This window comes from Mytilus californianus, unplaced genomic scaffold (assembly GCF_021869535.1).
Source record: "Mytilus californianus isolate M0D057914Y unplaced genomic scaffold, xbMytCali1.0.p SCAF_5, whole genome shotgun sequence".
Lineage (NCBI taxonomy): Eukaryota > Metazoa > Mollusca > Bivalvia > Mytilida > Mytilidae > Mytilus > Mytilus californianus.
In genome coordinates this window covers 77,658,686-77,683,234 of record NW_026262701.1, presented here as the reverse complement: position 1 = coordinate 77,683,234, position 24,549 = coordinate 77,658,686, and the positions used below count along the sequence as shown (strand labels likewise).

At 33.7% G+C, this 24,549-nt stretch overlaps 1 pseudogene; it reads left to right on the top strand.

The window, feature by feature from the left end:
- Positions 1-12,848: 12,848 nt before the first annotated feature.
- On the top strand, positions 12,849-22,701 carry LOC127701504 (uncharacterized; annotated as a pseudogene).
- The last annotated feature ends 1,848 nt before the right edge of the window (positions 22,702-24,549 follow it).

Sequence of the window (24,549 nt, the reverse complement as noted above, 5' to 3'; positions counted from 1 at the left end):
GAATGAAGAAAATCATCTACATGCCAACAAATTATTCCACTTAAACGTTGGTCAGTATATTTGACAAACACGGCAGGGTCCAAACTACATTGTTTACATCCCAAACTTAAAAGCTCTTCCCTTACACTTAAATAGAATTGTCTTGCTCCATATTTAAGTCCATACAAGCAGTGCTTTAATCTCCATATTTTTCCATTCTTAGAATTGCTTTCTGATAGGGCTTCAGAAAAAACATCTCTATCTAATATCTTCCCTTGAAGAAAAGCTGACTTTATATCCGTTGGTTTAACGATCCAACTCATGCTAGCAGCAATTGAAAGGAATATTTTAATCATTCCTTTTCCTACTGTTGGACTGTCTCTCTGCATGGTAAATTCTTCTTCAAAACCTCGCACAAGTCTTGCTTTTGTTTGATTATCCTTGGTTGTAATAACCCATCTTGTAGAAAGAGCATTCTGACCAATGTCATCACATTCTTCATAAGTGTCAAAATTATGGAGTTTTGAGAGTTCTGTTTGTTTAGCAATTTCCTCATCATTCAAAGAGGAACTGTTTGTCATATTTACACCAATTTCATTCTCATCACTGTCACCTGTGACCTTTTCCCACTCAACTTTATCTAAATCTACACTTTTCTTATCTTCATCAACATTATCTTGAACATTATACCAATGTTTATTTTTCCCTGTTGTTTTTCCTGCTTTACTTAGTACAGTAGCTTTAGTCCTTGTGTTTGAATTAGGCAGTTTGTACTGAATTTTGTCATTTTCTTTTAGATTAGGGATTATTTTTACCTGAATGTTCTCCATCTGAGGAATTCTTTCTTTTGATGTTGATAATAACTCGGAAAAACAATCCTTCTTTTCTACACGGGAAACTTCATTATTTTTATTAGTATATCTGGTTTCATGATTGCCTGTTTCATTTGTATCAGGTGTTTCAATATTGACATTTTGTTCCCTCAAATTAATATCTTTAGTTTCAGTTAATCTGTTTGGTGAAACTCTCACAAAGACTCCTCCATGTCGAACAAAAATTACTTTTCCATCCTGGAAAACTACCTTTCCCGGTCCTAGCCAGCGATCTTTTCCCTCTCGCTTATAAAAAAAACGCTATCACCGTGATCAAATATCTGCTCTGATGCTCTTTTTTGCCACGTAGTGCTCGTCTAATGCGTTCATCTGACTCTGATTGAATGTAAGCTTTTCGAGAATCATGTAAAATATTCAAATGTTTTGCAAATTCTTCACTTGAAGTTCTTCCTTCTAAAGCTTTGAAAGTGTCTTTCAAAATGTTCGGAAGGCTGGGATTGAGTCCAAAAACAAGTTGATGACTACTGAATCCATTCCACATCTGTAAAGCATTTTTTGCCATATTTGCCCAACAAAGTAAGCTCTGATCATTCACCTGTCTATAATCAGCTTCTAGCTTCATAAGCATTGTATCAGTAATTGCATGGACTCTCTCACATAGTCCATTTTGGAAAGGACTTTCACCAGCTGTGGTATAAACTTTAACATTCAGTATTGATGCAACCGCTCTCATTTCATCTGAGCTGAATTCACCGCCATTATCTGTTAATATAGTTCCCATAACACCAAATATTCCGATCCAATTAGTCATCATTTTCTCAATAACACCTGTAGTCTTCTTCCTATCAATAAAAACAGATACAGTGTACCGTGACCACATGTCGATCATGTGCAAAATCCACCGTCCATTCCACTGTTTTAGGTCCATTGCCACTTTTTCATTGAATTGAGATGCCATAGGTAGGGACACTACTGGTCTTGGTGGTGTTTTTGCATATCGCTTACAAATTTCACATTGTTTCTCTATAGTCGACATTTCATGTTCATATTCCTCTTTCCATACTCCAGCATCTTTCAAAAGTGCAATTAAACGCTTTATTGGTGGGTGTGCAAATTGTCTGTGCAACTTAAGTAAGGTTGCATATCTCTTTTTCGAGTCTAATTCTTCAAGTCTCACGGCACATACATCTGAGACTGGAATTTCTTCAGTTTTATCTATTGGAATGCAGTAGCGGCCTGATGAAGTTAAATTCAATGATATATGTTGACCAAATATCTCTGCAGTATCATTTTCCAGGTCCATTTTCACACCAGCCTTTTTCATAGCTGTTCGAGACAATAAAAGTGGAATGTCCGAATCTACAACATCAGTTCTTATTGTGACATCTTTACCTGCGATAACTGCTGGCAGACTAAACTCGCCAATTGATTTTAAACGTGTTCCACCTCCAAATTTAAATACCTTGTTACCATCCTCCTTAAAAATCTTCGCTTTATCTGTTCCACTTAAAGAGTCAACATAACTCCTCATCCATAATTGTCAACAAACACTGCTACTACATGCACTATCAAGAACAGCACAGTTTCGTGCATCCATCCGAAGACGAGTGATATCCTCGCGCACATTTCCTGTAAACATGACTACTTCCTCTTCCTCTACTATATTAACTCTCTCCTGCATATTCTCCCAGCTATGTGGACAGTTTGCAACCATATGTCGGAAAGAACCACAAGAACTACATGTCAATAATGTGCCGTCCGCACCTTTTGGATTTATACTCTTCTTTACTGTAGAGCTGCCTCTCCTTGTCCAATTTGTTTGTCCACCCCGTTGACTTTTATTAAATCCTCTACTATAAAAATTGCCGCTACCTCTTGAAATATCTCCCTTACCATTATAATGAAATGGTTTTTGTCTATTTCTAGAATACCCTGCTGCCAGGAGGGCTTCTTCATTCTCAGCCAAAAAAGCAGGTTCAAGTTTAATGCTACCTATTGAGGCAGACATTTTTTTGTATTTTCTCTCCACTTTAAACTCTATTATTATACACTCTGATGTCTTTTCTTTTCAACCACGCTCTGCTACCATTTGTATAGCACTCAGAAGGACATCAATAAGTTTTAATACTTTAATAACTATTAACACATGTTACACAATTGACCATTAACAGGAAGAGGACTCACTCCTACAGGAAGTGAGTAATTGTAGAAACATGAAATAGAGTTATCTCTCTTTATATAGTCAAAGTAACATTAGATTAACATAAAGTACCAAAGGGGCAAGTCAAAGAAGGGACACAATGCCATGGTCAAAAGAAAATGCATAGAGAAAAAAGAATAGTCCACAATCGTTTTATTTTCTTTGCCTGATAAATTTTTTATGCCCCCACCGTAGTGGTGGGGGCATTAAGTTTTACCCTTGTCCGTCTGTACGTACGTACGTACGTACGTCCCAAAATTGGTTTCCGTTCTCTAACTTGAGTTTGCCTCAACCAAATGTTATGAAACTTATACACAATGCTAATTACTACAAAACACAGATCAAGTTTGAATTTTGGTGGTGTCACTTTAACCGTTCTAGAGTTATACCCCTTTATGAATAGAAAAATTGCAAAATTTTTAATTTCCGTTCTCTTACTTAAGTTTGCCTCAACCAAATGTTATGAAACTTATACACAATGCTAATTACCACAAAACACAGATCAAGTTTGAATTTTGGTGGTGTCACTTTAACTGTTCTAGAGTTATGCCCTTTATAAATGGAAAAATTGCTAAATTTTTATTTTCTTCTAAATATCAAAGTAATTTTCAAAATTGGAGTTATCTTCCTTCGTCCATGATTATAGTTGAATCAACTACAATCAATGCTTTATACAATGAAATGTTTAATTTTGACTTCCACTGATAAGACACAGATCAAGTTGAATTTGGGTAGTGTCACTTTAACCATTATTGAGTTATGCCCCTTTATAAATCGAAAGATTGCAAACATTTTTATTTTCCATTCTGTAACTTCAGTTTGCCCCAACCAAACATTATGAAATCTATGCACAATATTCATTACCACAAAACTAAGATCAAGTACAAATGTAGATGCTACGCTGCACCCAATCTATTACCTAAAACTGTGTGTTGCTTGTACACTGTAATTTGTGTACTAGTATTCGAAAATATATTATCTGCATATATAGGGTTATATCTTTTAGACGTCACGTTCCCATGTATAGTCATTTTTGCGCCTGTCCCAAGTCAGGAGCCTCTGGCATTTGTTAGTCTTGTATGTTTTTTTAATTTTAGTTCATTTATATGTTTTGGAGTTAAGTGTGACGTCCATTTTCACTGAACTAGTACACAATTGTATTAAGGGGCCAGCTGAGGACAACCTCCGGGTGCAGGATTTTCTCGCTGCGTTGAAGACCCATTGGTGGCCTTCGGCTGTTGTCTGCTCTTTGGTCGGGTTGTTGTCTCTTTGACATATTCCCCATTTGCATTCTCAATTTTATTACTTTTATTTTTAAGCTCACCATTTTTTACGTAAAACCTTTTAAATTTTGATATTTTCGAGTCATATATTAGATCAATATTAGACAAAAGATTGAAGAATCAATATTGAAAAGATGTGGTGTAACCATGCAGTGACCAAAAGCCATTTATATGTTGATTTTTTTCTCATAATCAGAAGCTAAGGATGCTTTTCTATTATTAATGATTACACGAAATTTCCCTTTTCAGCGGATTTTTGCATTTTTTTCTATTGTTATCCTCTTACACACCGTCCTCTCATCGGATGGATTTCACCCACCAAGTGTATACTAGCTGTCTTTTCTATCAATTACACAAATTTTCTGCTTCATTGATCTTGAATATTTGACATTTTTTTTCCTAAAAAATAAAGAGCACAGGATCAGGACATAGGTGCACAGAACCAGGTTATATTTTCTCATCACAGCACATTATCAGGATCTTTCGTTTTGCGAATTTGCATTACTTTTGTAATCAAAATTCGTAATATACCTCGAGAGGTACGTATTAAGCGTACTAGTGAAAATTTAAGCAACGTAATGCTTTTTTTTTAATTTCCGTTCTGAAACAATGTAAACACAACCAGCACAGAATCAGGACCAACCACCACCGATCAGAATAAAATCACCAGCACAGAATATATGGAAGGGAATATCCGCCAAAATTATACCTTTCTTAATTTGTAAAATGCTATTTCTTAACTTGTAACATGCAATTTCTTTAATTTGTAAAATGTTAATTCTTAATTAGTAACATGTATTTTTCCATCCGTTACATCAATTTCTACATTTCTTGATATGTGAAATGTAACTTCTTAATGTGTAAATGCAATCTCTTAATTTGTTAACGTATTTTCTTCCTTCGTAAATTGAAGTTCTACATTTCTTAATTTGTGAAATGTAATTTCTTTGTTTGAGCCACGTTTTGGGATAATGTGTCAGTGCAATTGTTGCCGATGACAGCCAATGAGAAGTTCCGTTTCTCAAGAAAAACTACAAGTTACAAATCAACAAGTCACAAATCAAGAAGTTTTACAAATCAAGAATAAAATAGTTCCACAATATTCCTCGAGGTCGCTGTTGATCCATGTCAACTCGTACCTTAGCTAACTCGTACTCAACCAAATCATATTTCTACCAACTTGTCTCAATATTATATTATTTATATGCATTAAAGTTTGGTTTTTTTTAAATGATAAAGAGACATACAAATACAATACAGTACAACTTTATTGATTGGTAATCTGATGCAATTTGTTTTCAAATCAGAAATATCTAAAGCCGTTAATCATTCGTCTTAGACAGTAAGATCTATATTCCTGGCACTGTATTAGACGAACCTAGGACAGAGCGTACCAGCTCTTCGTCAACAAATTATGAAACGACCCGAAAGGGTCGTACTCTAGTGACACCCACCTAGCAAACAAACAGCGACAGGGGCTGTCCTCTCGTCCATCGAACGCAAATGCTCCGCCGACTTCTGGCAGATAGAGGGTTGATGTAGGGAACTATCTAAAAACAAATCGACCAACAAAACTTGGGAAGCATATAGAAAACAAAGAAATATGGTTACAAAATTAAAAGAAAATCGGTGAACATTTATTTTCAAGAAAGATGTGCTCAAAACACTTTTACAGCACAGTCAAACCATTTCTATCTAAAAAGTCTACCTGCAGCCAACAAAAAATTGTACTTGTGGATGATAATAAAATTTTAAACAACACTAGAGATGTTTGTGACAACTTTAATACATTTTTTGTTAATGTTGCCAATGACATAGGCAAAGGTACTATTTTTGAAGAAAAAGACATCCTAGTATTTTGAAAATTAAAGCTTACATATAACATGATAAACGTTTTGATTTTAAACCTATACATGTTGACACTGTAGACAAACTGGTGAAAAAGATCAATATAAAAAAAGCTAGATATCATCGAAGCTATTACGAGCTGGTGCTCCAGTACTGAACAAACATATAACAACACTTATAAATAATACTATAGAATCCAGTAAATTTCCAAACAGACTTAAGGAAGCTCAGGTCGTGCCACTACACAAAAAAAAAAACGATCCACTTGATAAAAAGAACTATAGACCTGTGAGCATTTTACCTACAATTTCAAAAGTATATGAAATGGTTATGTCTGACCAGTTGACTGAACTTTTTGAAAATATATTTCATGCTTTTTTAAGTGCATTTAGAAAAGTTCATGGATGTCAGACAACTTTGCTTAGACTCCTTGAAGATTGGAAAACAGCTCTGGATAAAAATATGTATGTGGCAGCTATACTTATGGATCTTTCGAAAGCTTTTGACTGTTTACCACATGACATTCTTTTAAGTAAATTATCTGCCTACGGTCTTTCTTCAAAATCAGTGAAATTACTTGAAAATTATCTTACAGATCGTAGGCAACAAATCAAACTTCAAGGAGTACTCAGCAGTTGGGCTGACATCCAGAAAAGGGTACCCCAAGTCTCAATCCTTGGACCTCTATTATTTAATATTATTATAAATGACATATTCTATTTCATTGAACTTTGTACCCTGTATAATTATGCTGAAGATAATACTCTGTCGTATGCTGACAACAATTTTGAAAATTTATTATGTACACTTGAAAGAGAAAGTGCTGTTTTAATTGATTGGTTTAGATTTAATTGTATGCAGGCAAATCCTGATAAATTCCAAGCCATTGCAGTTGGAAATAAAACATTTGCAAAAAAGCCTGTTTTTAATATACAGTCAGCAAAAATATCTTGTGATGGGATTGTCAAACTTTTAGGTATTGATATTGACTATCAACTTAATTTTAATCACCACATTAAAAATATTTGTCGTAAAGCATCTCAACAACTGAATGTTTTAAAGCGCATTGGCTGCTACCTTACTAAATCACTGTGTATCATCGCCACCGGAAATTGGGTACTAACGAAGCGGAGAGAAAAGGAAAAAAAAAGTAAACAAGGTAAGAATTCATTCAATTTAAAGCATTTCTACTGATTTGACGAGGGTACCGCTTAAGAAATGATTTTCTAATATATAATTCTTTAAATCATTAGGCCGATAAGTACACAATTAAGACAAGATCTTGTATTATACTCAAGAACTTGCCACTTAGTACCTGAAAATTTCGAGGTCGATCGTCCTCTGTCGCCCCATTGGCAAGATATTCAACTGTTTTTCATTATTTTTCCAGACACTTTTTTAGATTATTATAGTGTGGCATCATATTTACTGAAATTTGTTGTCAAAATGAACGTTTTTAAAGAATATAGACCATACAAAAAAAAGTCTAGGGTACGGCAACTTGCTCATGTTGACAAATTTACTGTATGGCAACTTGTTTTCAACTGTATGGCAATTTGCTAATTTCAAAATATTTATTTGCCGTCTGTTTAAAGAAAATAAAGTATTAGGTTCAAATATCTAATTATGCATTTGATAAAAATACAATTCGCTTGACACCATTTAAGATGTATACACAATATAAGGCTTGAACACAGTCCTATTACATCTTTTACATACCTGATGTATACAATATGAATACGGCATATACAAAAGCTGGCAAATGTTGTAACTTTCGGAAAGGCATGTCACTGTTTTACTGACCTGTTGTTCTGCCCTGACGTAGCGTTAAATGTTACCCATGTCCGTCCGACCCGTCTCTCCCGTCCGTCCAGAAAGTCCCAATAATTGGTTTCCGTTCTCTAACTTTAGTATACCTTAACCAAATGTTTTAAAACTTACACGAAATGCTTATCACCACAAAACACAGATCAAGTTATAAATTGGGTAGCGTCACTGTTACCGTTCTTGAGTTATGCCCTTTTATAAATGAAAAAAAGCTAAAGCTGTCGTTTCTGTTCTCAAAATTTAGATTACCTCAACCAAATGTTTCAACCATACAACATTAGTCAGCATTTGCTTATAAGTGATGAACATTTCGGGGATGGGTTGTGGGTGGAGGGAAGGGAGGAGGTAATGGCAGGAGAATTTTTCTGCATTGAATATTTAGAACCATTAAGTGAATGAATTCTCTTTCAACTTTCAGATAAAATGAAATATAAATGAATTATCATTCTCTGCACAAAAAAAAATGTTGTATTGCTACACAACGGCACCATTTTAAGGGAGGTTTGAGTGCTCACAAACATGTTTAAGCCCGCCTCAATATCCTGGTCAGGAACATGTAATATAGCGGCTGTCGTAAGTTGCTGCCTGACATATTTGTTTATGATTTTGTCATAAATCAGGCAATTTTGATACGGTATGGGTTTTGTTCATTGTAAAGTGTATAGTAACCAATAGTTGGTCAAATCTATTTCATTTGGACTTTGTTTGAAAGTCCTCTCAGTGAAAACCATTCCACGTCTCCTTTTTCAATTAGTGTTATTGTCTTATTTGTAAAAGGCAGATACAGCCAATATATTAGAATAAAGAACATTAATTTTCAAAAAAAAACTTCATCTCTATATAGTAAGAAATGAACAAGCTCGGTGGCTAACACTGTTTAAATTTAAAAAAAAATATTAACCTTAGATTAATCATTTTTGGAAAGAATGAAAGAAGAATCCGATACAAGGGATACAAATCCGGCAGTGGCTACGGCATAAACTATTTATATAAACTTTCTACTTGAGAATAAAGATGACCTTGTACGAAGTTTTTTTGGTGTCATCTTAATATTATATACTTATTAATACAATTCACAAAAGCTAGCATCTTCAACTTGTAAAGAATTATAATGAAATAACATCTAATAAGGACAGGTTGAAATATTTTTGAATCCTGATGGTGCATACTCATAAATTCTTTTGGAAAAATCCACGTAAATTTAAATGTTGATTTGATAGCGTTCATTTATTTATTTGCCCTCGTAAACAGTTTTGTTAAAATACCGAAATCGGTAAATACTTATCGTGAACGAATAAGTCGGGTACACCTTTTTACATTCAGGCGTGCTTAAGTTGCACTTTTTTCTTCGTATTAAGAAAAATGATTTTAATTTTAGCATCTATCTAAAGATTAGATTATTTACACACACACAAAATAGGGCTTACTGTTGATTTTGAAACTCTATGAATTCACATTTATATTCAACCAAACAGATTGGCCGAGATCCATACCTTTATAAGTTTAAAAACGTAGAAGGTGTGTTTGAAAACAAATAATCACGTACTGCTATATCTTTTAAGGCAAATGCAAGTCTTACTTGTATTAATTATATAATTTTAATTGGCACAATAACACATTAAAATTTACTGAGAAATATTATACATAGTAATCATGAAAATGTACTACTGTAACAATGAAAATCCGGACGAATACACTCCTTTTCACTACCCCTCTATCTACTCATTTAAGTTTAGGCCAAACAGCCTTAGAAACAGTCTTTTATTATTCTTTCCCTCTAAATAAAAAGATTGATTGAATTTACTTAAACTAAAAAAAAAAATACAATCTTATTTTCAATAAGAAACAAGAAAATTAATTCGAAACACAATTCATGATTTATTTCTCCTAATTTTCAATGAAAACAAAGTATTTTCTTCACTTTTCTTTTAACAAATTATTCATTTCAGAAATTTAAAAAATAAACAATAAACAATGTTGAAGACCGTACCTTGACCTATAATGGTTTACTTTTATAAATTGTGACTTGGATGGAGAGTTGTCTCATTGGCACTCATACCACATCTTCCTATATCTATTCAACCCAGCACATTCTTTATGTGTCTGTCCGAAGCCACGAGCCTGTAGTTTGGTGGTTGTCGTTGGTTCATCTCTATCATATTTGTTATTTTTCGTTAATTGTTCTGTTATGAGTTAGGCCGTTAGTTTTCTTGTTGAATCCTTCCACAATTTTCATGTCGGGGCTTTTTATAGCCGACTGTAAGGTACGATTTTTCGTTGTTAAAGGCCAAACGATAGCATATAATTGCTTACATACACTTTATTTGACCCTGGTGGATAGTTATCTTATTTGCCATCAAACAACATCTCCACTGTTTATATTTAAAAAAAACAGCGCCAACAAAAGATGAATGATCGTTTTTTTTTTATTGAACTTACAAAATTTCACCCTGACAACAAATAAGACAACAGTCGTTAGTATTATAACGATATATGAATGTATTTAGGATAATATGGTTGAAAAAAAACCTTTTTGTCTTTAAAAACACAAAGTCAAATAGAGGTACGCAACGACGACTTCTGAAAGAAAAATTTATGGCATATATTTTATAATATTTGATAAGTAGTTTATTTTGTATATTTGTAAGCCGGTAAAGCTTTGATACAGCCAAAATTTCGTCACTTGATATTATCTTAACAGTGATTAATTTCATCTTTAAATTACAATATATTGCAAGACGCCGTACAGACAAAAGTTGTTATTTTGCAATTCGCCGTACAATAAACAAACAATGTTTTGGTCCATATTCTTTAAAAAATATCTTTATGACAACAGATTTCTGTCAATATGATGTCACACTATCATAATCTAAAAACGTGTATAGAAAAATAATGAAAAACAGTTGAATATCTTGCCAATGGGGCGACAGAGGACAATCGACCTCGAAATTTTCAGGTACTAAGTGGCAAGATTTGGAGTATAACACAAAATATTGTCTTAATTTTGTACTTATCGGCCTAATAATTTAAAGAATTATATATCAGAAAATCATTTCTTAAGCGGTACCCTCGTCAAATCAGTAGATATGCTTTAAATTGAATGAATTCTTACCTTGTTTACTTTTTTTTTCCATTTCTCTCCGCTTCGTTAGTACCCAATTTCCGGTGGCGATGATACACAGTGTAAATTAAATAAATTGACCATTTTCCACACATTTATTTTATCTAATTTTAATTTTTGTCCTTTGGCATGGCATTTTTGCAACAAAAATAATACCACTAAATTAGAAAAAAATTTATATAAATTGTCACCACCATGTTTACATGATTTAGTTGTATTGAAAGATTGTAAATATAATTTTAGATATTCTAATATTGTAGATATACCTAGGGTTCGAACATCAACCTATGGTAAGAACTCTTTTAAATATCCAGCTGCTGTTTTATGGAATGATCTACCTGATGATTTTAGAAAAATTGCTAATTTTAGTCAGTTCAAAAATATTTTAAAGTCATGGAATGGAAATGACTGTAAGTGCATAATTTGTGCAGATTATTAGCACATACTAACAGCTTCTCGTCCAATCAAATTGCTTATATTTGCCTTCTAATTTTCATAGTACATACTTTTCCTGTGTACTAAGTAACTACGCATGAATGACCACAAGGGTAAGATTTCATTGTATCGTAATCAAGATATTTAAAACAAAAATTGCCACTGGCTATTTTGAAATAAAATGCTGTGTTCCAAATTAAATTAAATAGTTTTCACGTTGATTTTTAAATATCCTGCTATTAAAATCTTTGGATCTAAAAAATGTTTTTGACAATTGCAAATTTTATCATTTAAATAAAGGGTAATACATATGGTTCTTTATACCTTGATTAGAGTACAACGATATCTTAAAATTATGATAATGTATCATCCATGCAATTACTTTGTACACAGAAAAGTGTGTACTATGCAACCTTGTGAAGGAAAATAAAAGCAACTTGGTGATAATTTTTTAAACTTTCTGAAGGAAGGTGATCTATTTCGTCATGAATTGATTGATTTATTGATTATTGGTTGCTTAATGTCCAGTGGCAAATATTTCATGCATGTTTAGGACAATGTCATGAATTGAAAAACTGTGATTATGTCTGAAGATAATGTACCACCTATATATATATATAAACATATTCTGATAAATCTTTTAGATTTTACCAAATCCAACGCTCGACACAAAACGTCGACCATCTTATACCCGTCCATATTGACAACTGCATACAAGGAGCATGACGTTTTTTTTTGTTTGAAATAAGAATACACGAAACGGTCAACCTTGACCCGCTGATCCATTTTAGCACATGGATTTAACGGGAATATGCAAAACAACTTTGACATTTGTAAAATATACTCACTTGTCAAAGTTTGAACAAAGATACCATAAAAAAGGTTACTAGTGGGGTATCATGTAATAAAAAAAAATTCTTATTAATCATGGTTTGATATTGTCAATAAATATGCTATCGGTTTTTTTTTTCATTTAATAATCAATGTTAAAAAATATTGGGTTTAGAATGGGGTGTAAGTTAGTTATACACCTGAGGATACGGCGTGTCTGGATAAGAAACCCCTCCGGCTGACGGGGTTTCTTATCCAGACACACCTATCCCTCGGTGTATAACTATTACAGATCGCCCCTACCAGATCACCCTACCTTAAATTTCTTTGTTAGAACAAAGGAGTTGGGATGTAATAATAGACATTTACCATTGGCCCGAATTAAACCTTAAACTTATGTTATATAACGGGTTTAAAGTTGAAACTTATATTGCACGAATTTCAAAAGCGGGAAAAGATTTCTTTTGTTTATTTTTTATATAACATTGAATCTCACATTGGAAAACCATTTGATTTGGGTACGACGCTTTAATTGCAAACGAACCAACGAACGTTTGAAATTTGAAGTGGTGTAAGCAAACAGAAAACAGAATGGTTAAGATTCAAGTGGGTAAGTCCTAAAAAAATCTTACGAAAAAAATACTCTTATCAGTCGTGAACCTTTCTGTATAACTTAGATTTTAAATTTTAATAGTAAACCGAAATTTTGTAAACGTTGTGTGGCGTTTGTTATCGTTTGCTAAACGCTACAAAAGAAGAAACAAATGCATCGTTTAATCCGTGTTTTCTGACCCTGTTTTGAACTTTCAATAATGCATGCACGTGTTGTTGGTAAACAGATGTATCCCCATAAGTGAAATCAAATTCGAGCCATTCTAAAATATTACAAGAAAGGTAAAATATAGGGGATACTTGATCACTGTGTATCATCGCCACCGGAAATTGGGTACTAACGAAGCGGAGAGAAATAGAAAAAAAAAGTAAACAAGGTAAGTATTCATTCAATTTAGAGCATTTCTACTGATTTGACGAGGGTACCACTTAAGAAATGATTTTCTGATATATAATTCTTTAAATTATTATGCCGATAAGTACAAAATTAAGACAATATTTTGTGTTATACTCCAAAGCTTGCCACTTAGTACCTGAAAATTTCGAGGTCGATTGTCCTCTGTCGCCCCATTGGCAAGATATTCAACTGTTTTTCATTATTTTTCCAGACACGTTTTTAGATTATGATAGTGTGACATCATATTGACTGAAATCTGTTGTCATAAAGATGTTTTTAAAGAATATGGACCAAAACATTGTTTGTTTATTGTACGGCGAATTGCAGGACGTTGTACGGCGAATTGCAAAATAACAACTTTTGTCTGTACGGCGTCTTGCAATATATTGTAATTTAAAGATGAAATTAATCACTGTTTAGATAATATCAAGTGACGAAATTTTGGCTGTATCAAAGCTTTACCGGCTTACAAATATGCAAAATAAACTACTTATCAAATATTATAAAATATATGCCGTTAATTTCGTTCAGAAGTCGTCGTTGCGTACCTCTATTTGACTTTGTGTTTTTAAAGACAAAAAGGTTTTTTTCAACCATATTATCCTAAATACATTCATATATCGTTATAATACTAACGACTGTTGTCTTATTTGTTGTCAGGGTGAAATTTTGTAAGTTCAATAAAAAAAAATCGGACCATTCATCTTTTGTTGGTGCTGGTTTTTTTTTTATATTTTAAATATAAATAGTGGAGATGTTGTATGATTGCAAATAAGATAACTATCCACCAGGGTCAAATAAAGTGTATGTAAGCAATTATATGCTATCGTTTGGCCTTCAACAACGAAAAATCGCTATAAAAAGCCCCGACATGAAAAATTGTGGGAGGATTCAACAAGAAAACTAACGGCCTAACTCATAACAAAACAATTTACGAAAAATAACAAATATGATAGAGATGAACCAACGACAACCACCAAACTACAGGCTCGTGTCTTCGGACAGACACATAAAGAATGTGCTGGGTTAAATAGATATAGGAAGATGTGGTATGAGTGCCAATAAGACAACTCTCCATCCAAGTCACAATTTATAAAAGTAAACCATTATAGGTCAAGGTGCGGTCTTCAACATTGTTTATTGTTTATTTTTTAAATTTCTGAAATGAATAATTTGTTAAAAGAAGAGTGAAGAAAATACTTTGTTTTCATTGAAAAATAGGAGAAATAAATCAGGAATTGTGTTTCGAATTAATTTTCTTGTTTCTTATTGAAAATAAGATTGTGTTTTTTTTTAGTTTAAGTAAATGCAATCAATCTTTTTATTTACAGGGACAAAATAATAAAAGACTGTTGCTAAGGCTGTTTGGCCTAAACTTAAATGAGTAGATGGAGGGGTAGTGAAAAGGAGTGTATTCGTCCTAATTTTCATTGTTACAGTAGTACATTTTCATGATTACTATGTATAATATTTCTCAGTAAATTTTAATGTGATATTGTGCCAATTAAAATTATATAATTAATACAAGTAAGACTTGCATTTGCCTTAAAAGATATAGCAGTACGTGATTATTTGTTTTCAAACACACCTTCTCTATTTTGAAACTTATAAAGGTATGGATGTCGGATTATCTGTTTGGTTGAATATAAATGTGAATTCATAGAGTTTCAAAATCAACAGTAAGCCCTATTTTTGTGTGTGTGTAAATAATCTAATCTTTAGATAGATGCTTAAATTAAAATCATTTTTCTTAATAAGAAGAAAAAAGTGCAACTTCAGCACGCCTGAATGTGAAAAGGTGTACCCGACTTATTGCTTCACGATAAGAATTTACCGATTTCGGTATTTTCACAAAACTGTTTACGAGGGCAAATAAATAAATGAACGCTATCAAATCAACATTTAAATTTACGTGGATTTTTCCAAAAGAATTTATGAGTATGCACCATCAGGATTCAAAAATATTTCAACCTGTCCTTATTAGATGTTATTTCATTATAATTCTTTAAACTTACAAGTCGAAGATGCTAGCTTTTGTGAATTGTATTAATAAGTATATAATATTAAGATGACAACAACAAAAAAACTTCATACAAGGTCATCTTTATTCTCAAGTAGAAAGTTTATATAAATAGTTTATGCCGTAGCCACAGCCGGATTTGTATCCCTTGTATCGGATTCTTCTTTCATTCGTTCCAAAAATGATTAATCTAAGGTTAATATATTTTTTTAAATTTAAACAGTGTTAGCCACCGAGCTTGTTCATTTCTTACTATATAGAGATGAAGTTTTTTTTTAGAAAATTAATGTTCTTTATTCTAATATATTGGCTGTATCTGCCTTTTACAAATAAGACAATAACATTAATTGAAAAAGGAGACGTGGAATGGTTTTCACTGAGAGGACTTTCAAACAAAGTCCAAATGAAATAGATTTGACCAACTATTGGTTACTATACACTTCACAATGAACAAAACCCATACCGTATCAAAATTGCCTGATTTATGACAAAATCATAAACAAATATGTCAGGCAGCAACTTACGACAGCCGCTATATTACATGTTCCTGACCAGGGACAGACACATATATATTGAGGCGGGCTCAAACATATGTTTGTGAGCACTCAAACCTCCCTTAACATGGTGCCGTGGTGTAGCAATACAACCTTTTTTTTTGCAGAGAATGATAATTCATTTATATTTCATATTTAAATTATCTGAAAGTTGAAAGAGAATTCATTCACTTAATGGTTCTAAATATTCAATGCGGAAAAATTCTCCTGCCATTATCTCCTTCCTTCCCTCCACCCACAACCCATCCCCGAAATGTTCATCACTTATATGCACATGCTGACTAATGTTGTATGGTTAAAACATTTGGTTGAGGCAATCTAAAGTTTGAGAACAAAAACGACAGCTTAAGCTTTTTTTCATTTATAAAAGGGCATAACTCAAGAACGGTAACAGTGACGCTACCCAATTTATAACTTGATCTGTGTTTTGTGGTGATAAGCATTTCGTGTAAGTTTTAAAACATTTGGTTAAGGCATACTAAAGTTAGAGAACGGAAAACAATTATTGGGACTTTCTGGACGGACGGGAGAGACGGGTCGGACGGACATGGGTAACATTTAACGCTACATCAGGACAGAACAACAGGTCAGTAAAACAGTGACATGCCTTTCCGAAAGTTACAACATTTGCCAGCTTTTGTATATGCCGTATTCATATTGTGTACATCAGGTATGTAAAAGATGTAATAGGACTGTGTTCAAGCCTTATATTGTGTATACATCTTAAATGGTGTCAAGCGAATTGTATTTTTATCAAATGCATAATTAGATATTTGAACCTAATACTTTATTTTCTTTAAAAAGACGGCAAATAAATATTTTGAAATTAGCAAGTTGCCATACAGTTGAAAACAAGTTGCCATACATTAAATTTGTCAACATGAGCAAGTTGCCGTACCCTAGACTTTATTTTTTATGGTCTATATTCTTTAAAAACGTTCATTTTGACAACAAATTTCAGTAAATATGATGCCACACTATAATAATCTTAAAAAGTGTCTGGAAAAATAATGAAAAACAGTTGAATATCTTGCCAATGGGGCGACAGAGGACGATCGACCTCGAAATTTTCAGGTACTAAGTGGCAAGTTCTTGAGTATAACACAAAATATTGTCTTAATTTTGTACTTATCGGCCTAATAATTTAAAGAATTATATATCAGAAAATTATTTCTTAAGCGGTACCCACGTCAAATCAGTAGAAATGCTTTAAATTGAATGAATTCTTACCTTGTTTACTTTTTTTTCCATTTCTCTCCGCTTCGTTAGTACCCAATTTCCGGTGGCGATGATACACAGTGTTGATGAGGATAGGCCTAGGTCTACATGACCATAACCGAAACACCTCTTTGTAATACTGGTAATAAAACACATACCAGATATGAATTTCTATTCTTAAAATACACACATAAGTCTCATACTACAAGCATGCAAGTACAATGTATGAATTATGAAAAATGTATTCCACAAGAAAAAATATGTTTCATTCACAGAGTTATACCAGCTCTAAATTACTCTAAATATATGCACATGGAAAATGGATTAATTACGAAGGATTATAATAAGATATACTGGATTGGTCCTGGACCCGATTTATTTTAATATATTAAAGGTTGAAGTTAGAAACAAATGTAGCGTTTGTACTAACAAACGACAAACGACAAACTGCAGACGCATTTTTAGCGAGTGCATAGTTTGTCAAAGTTTATGTAAACTTTGCAAACGTATGTTTGAAACAAATGATCAAAACATGTGTGCGCTTAGTCGTTTGCATCCGGTTTGTGCTAGAAAGAAATGCACTCGTAATATATATAGCACACCTTTTGCGAATTCTAAAGCACGAAAAGCAGCACTTATAAATATTTAGTGACGTTTACGACAAGATCTAGAGCTTTTATGGTATCGAATAGTGTTCCATTCCCAAACAGTCTTGAAAAGGCGGTAGATAAAAGACTTTCCATCCCTAAACAGGGGCGGATCCAGGATTTTAGGTTAGGAGGGGCGCAAACTTAAATAAAAATATTTTGAGGTAAAATTATCGAAATATTCTTTATTAAGCTGAGGACAACCCATGCTTTGCAAATCTGGGCCGGGGGGGGGGGGGTGGGGGGGGGGCTCACGCCCGCCACGCCCCCGCCTGAATCCGCCCCTGCTAAAGAAATGTTATTTGGAAGGTATGTATGCATCTAGATGTTGGAATATTTCTAGAAATGTGGAAGCATTTGATAACGAAAGGTATGTTAAGTATCAACCCAATATGGTTTAGGCCCGTAAAGAAAATGAAGCCCCCCTCCCCACACATATATATGTTTTGTAAGTTCGTTGTCTGCATTTTATTAAAATCTAAAGGGAAATTTCAAGTTCATTGATATTACGATTTGTTTTATTTGATTTTTTTTACATCGAACAAGATTTTCTATCTCTCTCCCCCCCCCCCCCCCCCCCCCCATACACACACACACACACACACACACCCCTCAAGAATGTTTCGTAATGGAACACTATTCAATGCAAAAAAAATGCATAGTAGTTTGTCTACGGTGAAGGGCGGGAAATTTGAACTGGCACAGAAATAACAATAAATACAACTCTCGAGACACAATATTCGCAGCCACGTCCGGTCAGAACGGGGACGTTAAATCCGATGCCTCGTGTGAAGACAGTGCCACGCTCTTTGCACGTTAAGAATCCTTGCAACAACTCTTTGAGGGGTCCATAGGTAGCCTGTTGCAAGGCTAAATTTCTGTCCCTATCCAATATACCCTCATTTTCCCGTTGCAGTCCAAATTTCCCCGACCTTCATCCCGGACGGCCTCTATTACATGACCTACCTATTGTATTTGATGTTAATTTGTTCTCGTCCTGAACATGCATGAAATATTTGTTACTGGACGTTAAGCAACCAACAATCAATCAATCCTTTATTTAAGATGTTGTAACTGGTTTTATTCGTACATACATAGATAATGTTATTCATAGATTAAAAAACATAACCGAATATGTATTTACTATACAGTTAAGAACACATCACCAGACATCCTGTCGATACTATGCAATTTTATTTTTATATCATGCTTTTTTCAATCAGTTTATGACGTCTTCACACTAAAATCTGAGGTTTTTCTGTGATATTTGTGTCTGGGAAATCAGTTTTAGAGTTAAATGCTGTTTTAGGAAACTATACAAAATGCAAGTGACAATCACATTTTGCATCAAGCGCGGAAGCGCTTCTTGCTATAAACTGTGGTCATGTGCTTACATTTGAGTTTTTTTTCAACGGCTTTTAATTGTATTTACAAATTTTTTAGATAACAAATATGTTATTAGAATTTTGAAAAACTTAGGCAATTGAACAGTAATATTCCACGTGAAATCAATTATAATATGTCATATAGCGGAATTTGGCATATGAATATGTCGATTTCAAAGTAGATGCATGTCTGAGGGTTTGATTGGGGGATTACAGAATAGAGAATAATGGGCAAAGAATATAAAATAGAGATAAATGGACCAAAAAAATAAAGAATAGAGAATAATGAGGTGCTAAATATGAAGAATAGAGAATAATGGGCAAAAATCATAAAAATTACAGAAAAATGGCCTAGAATATTAAAAAATACAGAAATGACCCTCATGTCTAGCTCGTAAAACTTTTAGTAATATTCAATCATAATTTACGAGTATATCATAGTATTAAATAGTTACGACCCTCTGAGAAGGGGCATATTTAAAATTGGTCAACCCTGCTTAAGGTTACTTCCCCGAGGTCTTTTGCCCTAGGGGAATAACCCTTAGCAGGGTTGGCAATTTTGGATACCCCCCCCCCCCCCCAAACCCCCCGACTCATAGGGCCGTAACTGTTTTATTATACCGAATACATAATGACATTCAATTTGGCCTGTGGGCTATTCACTGGCGGTGAATAATAGGGTTATTCACTGGATAGTACAATTTGTCGAGGTTTTTCACCAGCCCTGCCGATTTGGACGAAAATATCCGAATTCACGCCACTATTAGCCAAAAGATGTAGTCAATTATACTGTCACTTGCAATCACAACACATCACCTGATTTTTTAAAACAATTTAGAAAGTCGAGACAATAGATTGCAGAGGTATTGTAGCCTCACCTAATAAAGGCGTACATTTTAGGCTTTCAAAATGAATTGGAGCTCTTATGACATGTTAGGAACATTGGTATGGTTAGTATAAAATGTGTTGAAAAACTAACTATAGGGTCAATAAATCACAAAATTGATTGTTGATTGTTTACCTTTGGCCATTTCCAGGTAAAAGTGGTCTTTCACACTTGCTTTATAAATATACGATACAAGTACTGTATCATTGTAGAAAAATATAACATTTATTTTTACCGTCGGAGCTTTAGAAACAGGACGAAAGGCAAGGCTCGCCGAGCTTTTCTCTTTTTAGCTCACCTTGCCCGAAGGACCATGTGAGCGTTTCCCATCACTTGGCGTCCGTCGTCTGTCGTCCGTTAATGGCAATTTTTACCATTTTTTTTCGTTTTCGCTTAAAATCTTAAAAACTACGATAGAAACTTTAAACCTTATAAGTGATCAGCAAGACAAGATGTACAAATAAGTCTAATAGTCGAAATCTTCAGTCGACTGGTTATTTCAGTTATTGCTCTTTAATGACGATTTCTACCAATTTTTGGGGTTTTTTTTGTCTATTATCTTAAACTATAAAAGATAGATAGAAACTTTAAATCACAAAAATGATCAGCAAGACAAATTCTACAATCAGGTCAAATTCTGCCAAATAGTTAGTAGATAGGAATGATTGCCCTTAAATGACGATTTTTTACCCTCTTTTGTGTTTTGTGCAAAAAGGAAATAAGATAGAGAGAAAATGTAAACAGTTACTAGTCTACAATGTTGAAGTTGCACATAGACCTAGGTGAGCGACACAGGCTCTTTAGGGCCTCTAGTTTTTTCTAGCGAGTACAAATACATTTTGTATTTCCGACAATATAAAAGTAAGATGTGGTACAATTGCCCATGAGACAACACTCCACCAGATACCAAATTACATAGAAGTTTCCAACTAAAGATCACAAATATTTTGTATCCTGCAATTTTCACCCGACACTTTAAGGTTTTGTTGCTTATCAATGAAATCGACTGTCAAAACGCGGACCACGAATAGGACCCCAAAATGAACTGGCGCACAAAAAGAAATTTTCACATTTAATTTACCATTTGCTCAATATAGAAGCGGAGTAACAGGAAACTTCATTTGTACAAGTACAAATAAAGCAACCATTTATTTGTGTGTCTGTTATTTGTACAATAGTTGGCTGATTGCAGGATAAAAGCTTATGTTTTAAGGTTTCTCAATCTTTTATTTATTTTAAATTTTATACGCAATTTGTATTTTATTATTTTAATTGTCATTTCATTTTATCATTTCAGTGTTAGCATCTAAATGGTCCTTCTTGGCGACTCTTTTGGTCATTCTTTTCTCGCCTATTCACGGCCTTTCTCCGGATCAAAAACAACAAGTTACTGCTGGCCTTGAACTTGGAAAAGGGATAGCGGAACTGCTTGAAAAGAAGGAATTTAGAAATTCTTTAACAAAGATCGGAAAAAGTATTGGTCCCTACCTTGGCGCATTAGGTCCATTCATAGGGGTCGTCATGGCGTTCATTCCATCTGAGTCTGAGGAGTTGGCTTTCATGAAAAATATGATGAATCATATCGACAATCGTTTGGATAGAATGGATAATCGATTTAACGACATCGAACGATTGATTCAGTGGAATGTTGTTCAAGTCAACTTCGGGCAACTAGAACAAAGGATTGATGCAGTGTCACTTGAGTTTCAATATGTTTATGCTGTTCCGCAGGCTGCTGTGCAAAATAGGAAGATAATTTTTATTGCGAATTATGATGGTGATTATCAGAATAGTGGCACAAAATTGTATCAAGCCATTGTCCAAAAGCAAGGTACATTTCAAGAAGATCTTGGTACTTCCGTTTTGCGTTATACCAAAAATGACCGCAAAAAGACTCAAGTATTTCTTCTCGGTGTAAGCTGTAAAAGTAGAATTGGGCTATCTTCTAATTAACCAATTTACCCACAATGCAAATTTTATGAAGTCTAATTGGGAAAAGAGAATAAAGGAAGTGAAAGGGAAGTTCGAGCAAATTGACTACCAGTGCGCACATGTAAATTATCACCCCCAATCTGGAAAGGATATCGACGCATACGCTGCTACAAACAGTGGTCAGACGAATCGCCAATTTGCCACTGGACTATTTAATCTCCTTGGCGGAAAATACTACTGGAGGGACTGGATTGTTGTCGCCTATGATCCAATATATGGCGGTAACAATCATTGGGTAGGGGTTAGTGGAGGACACATCAAATTTAGGAAAAATGGAAGAAACATAGTAGTTGCAAGTGTGGACAAGAGCCGTTCAGTCATGGATTTAGCAAGAGCTGAGAAGCAAATGAAAACAATAGCCATGACAAAACGTGTTGGAAATTTTTGGGTCGGATACAGAAACAAACGTAGAAATGCAAAAGACATTTTTAACTCCTTAGATAGAAGAGGTGCCTCATTTGTCAGTGTTATAAGAAGTCGTAAGAATGCTTATTACCATTACCACACTAGGAGAGTGAAATTCATCCGCAGAAATCCTTATTTTGATCTCATGATGTGGGGTTGAAAGATTTTAGGTGGAACACTCAAAGTGGTATTGTCACTCCCTGATCAAATAAATATTTATAATTCAAATTATTTTTTGTTATAACCATTCCATTCATTTTGAAAGGACCAGGTATGTTTTTGGATGCGTTCAGCCATGTGAATTTACTGAAAAGGAACATTTGTATGATATAAAAAAAGGGAGATGTGGTATTATTGCCAATGAGACAACATCTACCAGTCTAAAAGACTAAGATACCATTATTTATATATTTTTTTTAAACTTCAAGATATATAATTATGAAAAATCATTCATAAACTTAGGCTCGTGTACAATATTTGCCTGTGACGTCATTGTTGCTGGTTTTCGCAAAAAAAAAGTTCTTAAGTTCGTATCTAAAATTCTTGTAGTCCGTAAATAGCTATTTATTGAAAATAAAGAGATGTTGTATGATTGCTAATAAGACAACTAAGCACCAGAGTCCACATGACGATGATTTAAACAACTTTGTTACCGTACGGCCGTCAATGAGTTGAGTTATTAAAATACCATATATTAAGCTATAAAAGGTCACGTTATGATAAGATGTGAAACAATTCAAACAAAACATCGGCCTGATTTATGACAAAACAAAAAACAATCAAATATGACAGTCAACAACCAACGGCAACCGCTTATTAGGGGACGACCATTTGATATTCTGGGGGGTTGGGGGTTGAGGGGGGGGGGGGGGGGGGGGGGGGCAGGAGGATTTGTTTTGGATGTTTTTTTTTATATATTTGTGGAGCATAAGGACAGATTATTTATTTTCTGATCTGTTGAAGCATGATTTTTCATTTTCAGTAAAACAAGGGAATGATTATTTATTTTTACAATTATATTTATAATATTTGAAAATACACAATTTTTAAATTCATTTTTTTATTCTTAAATAAATAACATAGTCAATGTTGTATCTGTTGGGAATTTTGGCTGTTCCACCTTGAAGTCTCAATCCCTATATCCAGCACTGTGGTATTCTTTAAGACCATCATAAAGATACCATTTGTTGTTTAATGATAGCACAAAAATGGCCACCATTGCTATAAATCTGTGCACCAAGTTCATAACTGCAAGAAACTGAATTATAGGTGCAAATAGAAATATGCAATGTTTATAAGCATGCTTGTACATTCATGCAGATATATATTTCTGAAGTTTAAGTTAAATGTACCAGTATGTTGCATATATATATAAATATATTAAATGTAATATTTCCATCTTCATGCCTTATATATCATGTACTGTGTTACGAGGCTAGATAAAAACTGACGAGGAAAGGTAACACCCGGCCACCGAAAGCTTGATATTTTGTCGAGCCTAGGTGGTCGAGTGGTCTAGCGCGTCGGGCATAGTGCAAGGCGATTTGGTGCCACGATATCTCAGTAGCATGAGTTCGAATCCCGGCCTGGAAAGAACAAATATTTTCTTCCGCAAATTTACAGTTCTAACATTGTTGGGCTGTTATTTAGACGAATTATATATATATATATATATATATACCAGTATAATAAGTTTATACTTGCATCTTATAAATTCGATGAGATGAAATACATTAAACTGCATATATTGCATACGTACAAAAACAATATAGGTTTAAATTGGAAAAGGTATTAAAGTGTGGTAAATGTTCATGAGACAATATACCTCAAGTGAAATGAAACCCATTTTCAGACATTTCAAAAACATTACTATTTATATATGATGTAGTATATATATTATTAAAAGATATGGGTTTTTCCCGAAAAAAATATGAAAAAAGACGAATTTTGGTAGAATCTGGTGCCATCTCATACTTTAAAACATGTTTTTATAAAATAGTTATAAAGACCTGCCGACTTACTAGTATTCATTTTCAATACATTGTAGGTCAGGTTATTTATTTTCAAACTACCACA